Source organism: Typopeltis vanoorti, chromosome 5, assembly GCF_054136105.1.
Source record: "Typopeltis vanoorti isolate ZY-2024b chromosome 5, IOZ_Tvanoo_1.0, whole genome shotgun sequence".
NCBI lineage: Eukaryota > Metazoa > Arthropoda > Arachnida > Uropygi > Thelyphonidae > Typopeltis > Typopeltis vanoorti.
In genome coordinates this window covers 43,571,089-43,579,072 of record NC_143553.1, presented here as the reverse complement: position 1 = coordinate 43,579,072, position 7,984 = coordinate 43,571,089, and the positions used below count along the sequence as shown (strand labels likewise).

The 7,984-nt window shown below is 35.7% G+C and overlaps 1 protein-coding gene across 1 annotated transcript in view; it reads left to right on the top strand.

Annotated features, from left to right (window-relative positions):
* The first annotated feature begins 534 nt into the window (after positions 1-534).
* Positions 535-7,984, top strand: part of LOC150106343 (Fanconi anemia group I protein-like) — a 370,741-nt gene continuing 363,291 nt past the window's right edge. The window contains exon 1 of the mRNA XM_090392981.1: positions 535-576. The gene's annotated coding sequence lies outside the window, so the exon portion shown is untranslated. The remainder of the gene's footprint in view (positions 577-7,984) is intronic.

Below are 7,984 nucleotides of genomic sequence, written 5' to 3'. Positions count from 1 at the left end.
TGTTCTTAAATAGGCAATGAAAAGAGGCTGTAATAAACCTTAAAATAAAGGTAATTACATATTATGTTAAAATAATACGTAATTATTATGCATCTATTGCTGAAATAAAGAAAACTGTTGATTTAAATAGGTAATGAGAAGAGGATGTAATAAATGTTAAAATAAAGGCAATTGCATATTATGTTAAAATCATACGTAATTATTATGCAGCTATTGCTGAAATAAAGAAAACTTGATTTAAATAGGTAATGAGAAGAGGCTGTAATAAACGTTAAAATAAAGGCAATTGCATATTATGTTAAAATCATACGTAATTATTATGCAGCTATTGCTGAAGTAAAGAAAACTGTTGATTAAATAATACAAAATTGCTTTACTTGTAAGTGAGAAATCATAAAAAAAAAAAAAAAATTATTCATTCCAAACACATCCACTCTCAATAGGGGGGGGGGGAATGCAAATAGCTTCAGTTCCATAGACAATCCGTGTCGCCCGTGTGATTATTTTACAAGAAAGGCAACCTAGACTGACAATTAACAGAATAAGGAAACATTGCAATCTTGTATTCAAAAGAAGGTTGGTTTTAAGCCCAAAATAGTTCATATTATTTTTTGTACATATTGAAGATTGATAGGCAACAGGTTGTCTGTTTAAAGAATCCTGTGAGGACTATTCAAATGTAATCTGAATAAAAATAATGAATGCCCATATTCAAATTCTAAAAAACAGTCATTTTTCAACTCTGCAAGTGATTCATAGCATTTCAAAATCTCCTTAATTTTATTAATTAATATTAACACCTGTAGTATTATTAGCCTATGTTTGGTTCTCAATTATATGCCTTCCATATAATTTCGTTCTAATGTTAGCCTAAATTTAATTATTAACTAAAGTTATTTTTTGATGCCAATGAAAGTGAGTGTCCATACTGAAGAACATCTTTACATAATTATGAATTGTTGTTAGTATTAAATTACTGCTAAAGTAATTTTTATATATTTAGCAGTAATTTTTATATCTTTTTACATCTGTAGTTATTTTTATCACTTAACTTGTAATTAATGCCTAGGTACATTTAATGCTGTTTCATCTGTGTATTTTTATCATTACAGGACCCACCTGTATATCATGGGAGTATTTTTATCAACTTGATTGTCAAAGTGGATAGTGTTTCTTCTCTACAACTAATTGGTCCTGGTTATTATTATTATTATAACAGTGTCTCCATGGAGTCAAAAGACTCATCGCAGGAGACCCCACATTGACACACTAATCATTATCTACACAATACCTATCATACTTCTCCTTAAATTCATTCGCAGATGAAGCATTCACAACCACCTCTAGCAATGCATTCCACTCCTTCACAACCATCCAAGTAAAAAATCTAGTCCTAACACCCTTGTTAACCACACTCTTAAATAATCTCCACGAATGGCCCCCTCATTCTCTCCCTTCCTGCACTGGTCTTAAAAACGTCATCAGCATCGATCCTGTAAAATCCCTTTAAATAATTTATATGCTTCTGTCATATCTCCTCTCCTACTTCTATCAGTTAGTTTTTGGTGCCCACAGATCTTCATTCTATCCTGGTAGGGAACATCCCACAGACCTGCAACAATCTTTGTAACTCGCCTCTGAATCCTCTCCACGATTTCTTCATCACCAAGAAATCCAGGTGACCAGATCTGTGCACAATAGTCCAAATGCGGTCTTATTAATGCCTTATAAAGTGGAACAATAACCTCCTTATCCTTGCTTGTTAGTGTGTTCTTCAACAACCATGTAATTTGATGTGATTTTTGGTTATCTTTGCAATATGCCCTTTAAACTTAAGTTCTCTGTCCACAATATTTGAAGGTGACCGGATGAGGAGAACATCTAAAAAAGATAACTGGTTGTTTTCTTCTATTTCCATAGTAAACTTTATATGATGATGCAAGGAATTAATACTGTTGCATCATTGTATAAAATTTACTATGGAAATAGAAGAAAACAACCAGTTATCTTTTTTAGACGTTCTCCTCATCCAGTCACCTACAAATATTCTTACGACTACAGTATACAGGAAACCAACATTCACAGGTCGTTATATTCTTAAAGAATCAGCCTATCATCCTTGTCAAAAAACAGGAATTATAAAATGCCTCATCAGAAGAGCCAAAACTAATTGTTCCACTTTTGATTATCTAGAGAAAGAACTTTCTACTATCCAACAACATATGAAACTCAATGGCTTTTCTAAAAAAAAGTACTCAACATCTCAATTCTTATAATCCTCCACAAAACAACAAAGTTTCAATACGTCGTGTGCCTATTCCTTATATCTCTGGTATTTCAGAACCGATAGCAAGAATTTTAAAGAAATATGATTTAACAACTACGTATTCACCTACTAACAAATTGTCTTCTCATTTTCCTTCTCCTAAAGACAAATGCTCAACTTTATCTCTTCCTGGAGTTTATCAAATTCCTTGCAACTGTGATCTTTCCTATTTTGGACAGACTGGATGTTCTCTTGAAAAAAGAATCGAAGAACATCAATCCTCCATTCTTCACAACAAACCTGAAAAGTTTGGATTGGCTCAACACGGGATTGAAACGGCCCACAGCATCTTTTGGTCCAGGACTCGCCTCTTACATAGATCCCGTTATAGGTTCGAATGTTTGTTCAAGGAAAGCGTGGAGGCCTTACTCCATCGTCCCAACCTGAATCGTAATGACTGTATATCTATATCAAAAATCTGGGAAAGTCTAATTAAGATTACTCATTAATTTTTTTTTCAATCATGTCTCTACTTCAAAATGTTCCGTTTTATACTTAATACTTAGTGATATAACATCACGTGGCGTGTTCTATTTTTAACGTTGTATTGTTAGTATTCTAGCTTGTATTTTTTTTTTTAAACTGTTCTTGTAATACCACTGAAGATGGTCTGCTATTTCCAGACCGCAATATTTGGTTAATTAAATATCTTTCTTGTGTTTACATGCATTTATCAGCCATCTAACCCAATTGCAGTGTTAGCATTAAGGTTCTGTAATATATTAAGCACCTCTATTTCGTCTATCTCTAGACGCTCATCAGTCAATGACACATTTGACACTGCACTATCACAACCAAGATGGTACACTTTTGCAAAATGATCACTAAGCAAGTCAACTATTTGATTTGCTTCTGCTATTTCTCTACCATCAACACTTTTTAAAGTAATCTTTCCATGGTTATTCTTCCTTTTACTTGCCACATAGCGAAAGAACTCCTTAGGGTTTCTTTTGGATTCATCATCTAGCTTCCTCTCATAATTAGCTTTGGCTTTCCTTACCATACAGGTGACGCTCTCTTTGTTTGTTCCTTGTACTGCTCATGGGAATGCTCATCACCTTTTTTCTTTATACTTCCTCCACAACCTTTTCTTTATCTGCAACTCTTGCTTAACAATATTATTCATCCATCTTACTTCTAATTGATTTCTCCTTCTGACTCTGGGAATACACTCTGATACAGCTTTCTTTAAATATTCCTTGAGAATCTCCCACGCATCATCAACATCTCTCCCTTTCAAATTCTCATGCCATAGCATTGCTGAAAGCTGACTTCTCAGCTTGTCATAATCAAAGGTTATAGGTTTTAATCCACCCTAGGCAGACATTTGTGCATGTGTATGGGTAGACAAATTTACAAATTTTACTGTACTTCTTTTTTTTTATTGGATGAATGAAATGGCATGGAAATGTTTCATGTTTGTCTTCTAGAGCAGGGTTTTGGATTATCTCATTTGAAGATGGTAGGATTTTTTCTTCTCCCAGAAACCCGGGTTTTTCATCTTGCAAAACAGGTAAATCATCCAGAGAGCATATGTAGTTAAAAGCAGACAAAAATACAGCAACCTTCAAATGACTGAGCCTTCAATTAACTGACCCTCAAATTGGGTTATTATGTCAACTGGTTTCCCTTTCTGGAAACACCATATAATTGTTCCTTCAGCTATTCAACTCGAAGTTGCTTTTCTACTGTAGTTGTGGATGGTATAGTGCAAATGGTGGTTTGTGTAGTTTATAATGGTCTCCTGCATTACATCCTTGGACTCCATGGAGGCTGTAATAATAATAATTCTAAATGAGTTAAATGTTACATTTAACTCATTTAGAAAACTAATGGATAACAGGTTTATAATCTCTCATAAATTGGAGGGATGCATATGTGAAAAATTTTGTAGCATCGGATTGTATTACACTGCCTTTTAAAACTGATTTGCTTTCTGCATTCCCACCATCCTCTTAAGCAATATATCATATCATACATTCACCCACTTTTCATACAAAAACCTATTTCTTAGTCCTGGTTGCTTGATCTCCTAATGTGGTAGAGTTTTTTGTAATCATTTAATCACAGGAATCCTCATGATTAGGAGCAAATGTACCTTCCATCATTTGTGGAGAGGAAATACTACCCATTATAGTGACTGTCTGACCCCATTCCTCACTATGTCTGTAAATTGTGTGTTCTCTAGCTGATTTACATTGTCCACACACACATATGTTAATCAGTTAGAGGATATACAGTTAGGTATGAAAATCTGAGTTTCTATTTATAAGGTTGATCAACTCAGCAGCAGCTTGATTAATATTCTTGCTTCATTGATAGGATTTGAACCTAGTGTTTTTCATTTAAAAGTACTTATTTGCATTCATAAGTTTACTGGGCATATATCAAACAGAGGACATAATCTCTTTGACAGCTGTATTTAAAATGCTGGGCAGGGTTGGAGAGGCTTTACTTTGGCCAGCATTTTACATATAGTTGTTGTCTAGATGGGTTAATGCACACATTCACACAAGGAGTAAAAACAAGAGGTTGCAGCTGGCTTTGTTAAAGCACTATAAACCTTGTAGTGCAAGAAGATATCTGAGATATCAGTTGGTTTACTGAATTCTTAAGAATTTTTCAATTTTTGAGATGAGAACTCCATGAAAACTTGCTGCAAGGATCCATATTTTATAGTTGTCTTGAGTTTTAGGTCATGGATTGATAAAAATTTAGGCCATCGCTATCTTGTCTTCTGTTGTCTCTTATTTAGTTCTGGTATCTTATATTCATGGTCCCACCATCTAGTTTTTGTTTCCCTGACTGGCTACACACTCTCCTCCTCTCATTAACAATCTACCCAGCTATTACTCTCACTCAAATGCAGACCATCTGCAGCCATCTCTCTTCTACCTTCAAAAAATTAATTCCTTTCTTCCTGCACATTTTAACTATCATGCCATTTGCGATCATTGTTCTTCTCCTCAGCTCTCTACTATCTTACCTTGGCAACATATAATTTTTCCTCTCTAGCTCTAAGCCCTCTATTGCTTCACTGTCTCTAGCAATGCTAGCAAATCATGTGCTGCTTCATTCACACTTCATTGCAAATTGTTTGTTCGAACTACACAATGAGCTCCTCTCAGTGGCATAGCTGGGGGGGGGGGGGGCAGTCCACCCCGGGCGGCACTCTGAACCTTTTTGAAATTTTGCAGTTAATTCTAAAATACAGTCTCGAGAACTCAGTTCCAAATATTGTAATACTACTGTGAATTTTCCTCACAATTCCTGTAAGTGTTGCTAGTTGTGTGAGGAGTTTTTCTAAATAAAATAGATTAAGAATTACCTACATTACTATGAACTAGACTTCGCCACTGTCATCGATTTTGCTAACAGAAAAGCAAGAAAAATAACATTTTAGAATGTTGAAATTAAAGTTTTATTTCAAAAATAAACATAGTGTTTTAATTTATTTCCCTATACATTGTTTTGGCTTTTTGTAGCTTTTTTGGTGTGTATTGAGATGGGCGGCAAAATCAGCTCTAGCTACGCCACTGACTCCTCTGCATTTCGTCTCCTCTCCACAGCCTCAGTCTCTTCATATTGTTGCTCCTCTCAGACATACTTTTGACACCTGCTCCATTTTCACATTTTTCACCATAGAGTTTTTCATACTTCCAGCATTTTCCTGCAGTTTTAACTCATCTGCCATTGGCATCTTCTTTTATGCACTTGCACGCTACCAATATATCGGAATACTCTGTTGTGAAATCTTCTCAGCAGGTTAGACAGATAGCTGGCAGGTTAGATAGTATTGCCGGCGAAGGTTGGTCGATTGGTAGAGCCTCTGCTACTAATGGCTCAGTTAAGTAAGTTTGAGCGCGGTTAGTAGTTGGAAGGGGGCCAATATTTCGATGCTGTCGGCACACTCTCCCTCGATGAGTCTTTGGACTCCCTGGAGGTGTCAAAATAATAATAATAATAATAATAATAATAATATCTTTTCTAAATGTTCTATCTCTATTGTGGAAAGGAAAGGGGAATGCAACTATACTTATAGATCAGTGCAAAGAGTATTAGGAATATGGATTCAAAGTTTGTGACCTTGATACAGTTAGTCAGCCAACAAATCATTGGTGTCAGTGAGACATGGTTAACAGAGGATGAGATACTCACAGGAATAGAATATAATGATTATAGGATTTTTTGAAATCACAGAAAAGATAAGAGGACGTGGGGTATTACTGATGATTTCAGAACAGTTCTTTTCTTAGTGTGGAACTTTCAAAAAGCAATAAATAATGGTTTACGGCCATTTGGTGTGAAGCTAGCACAGATTTTAGATATTTAGGGGATATTGCTGCAGGCTGGGGAATGCAGAGGGAGATGATTCTGAAATGTTTAGACTGATTAGACAGCATTAGTAGGATAATAATAATGATGGGTTAATTTAACTATGGAAGCATTGACTGGGAGCAGAAGATATCATGTGAGTAAAGAGATCAAATTCCTTCAGCTACTTGGGGACAATTACTTTATGTAGCACATATATTTGAAGCAACTCACTTGGGACTTGATTATTAGATTTAATAATATTATCTTATGCAATGACAATAGAGCAGGTCACTGTAATGCCACCAAGTAGGGTGATTATTATTACATGACACCTCCAAGTAGTCCAAAGACTCATTGAGGGAGGGCTCCTACTCTACAAATCTCTGTCACCATCTACTTAACACCAACTACAGCAAACTGCCACTACCATCATCACCTACATCAATGCCATCTACTGCCCACCATCACTACTAGTATTTTTTTTTTTTGTCTGTAAATTGCATGTTCTCAAGGCCAATTTGTCTGTATGTGCGATGAAAAATCTGAGTTCCATGAGGGGAAAAAACCCTGCTACCTCCATATGAGATTAACTAACTCACCTTCAGTTGAAAAAAAAAAAAACGCATATAAAGATTCCTCTTGTCACGACGAGAATCAAACTCAGGCATTTTCCAATCTAAGGTTGCAATGTACCATCATTCTTCCAATTGCTCTACGGAGGTGCTTTGATAGTAGGAAGTGGCTAGCAAGGTACAAGCTTTATGGAACGAGATGTGTGGAATTAGATAGCATGGGACTATGATAAGTGAAGAAAACAGATTGGTGATATTATTATCTGAGACCTCCAGGGAGTCGAGAACTCATTGAGGGAGGCTATAAATCACCCACACCAGCTATCATACCTTCCCTTAAATTCATTTATACTAAATGCACTCACTACCCTAAGGGCAAATTATTCCACTCACTCGCTGCTTTCTTGGAGAAAAACCTAGCTCTTACACCCTTTCTTGACTGTGAACAAACTTAACTTCCATGGATGCCCCATGGAATGGGTGTTATAGGTGATATCCTATAACACCCATTCAAAAGTTTATAAACCTCTATCATATCACCCCTCTTTCTCTTGTTATATTAACCTAGAGTCTGCACTCCACATTCTCGCAATCTGTCCTCATAATCTAAATCCCATAATCTGGATATAATCTTTGTAACTTTTCTTTGCACCTTTTCACAGCTTCTTTATCCCCTTGGAACCCGGAAGACCAAATCTATGCACAATAATAAAGATGTGGTCTTATCAAAGCCTTATAAAGAGGCAAAATGACTTCGTTATCCTTACAT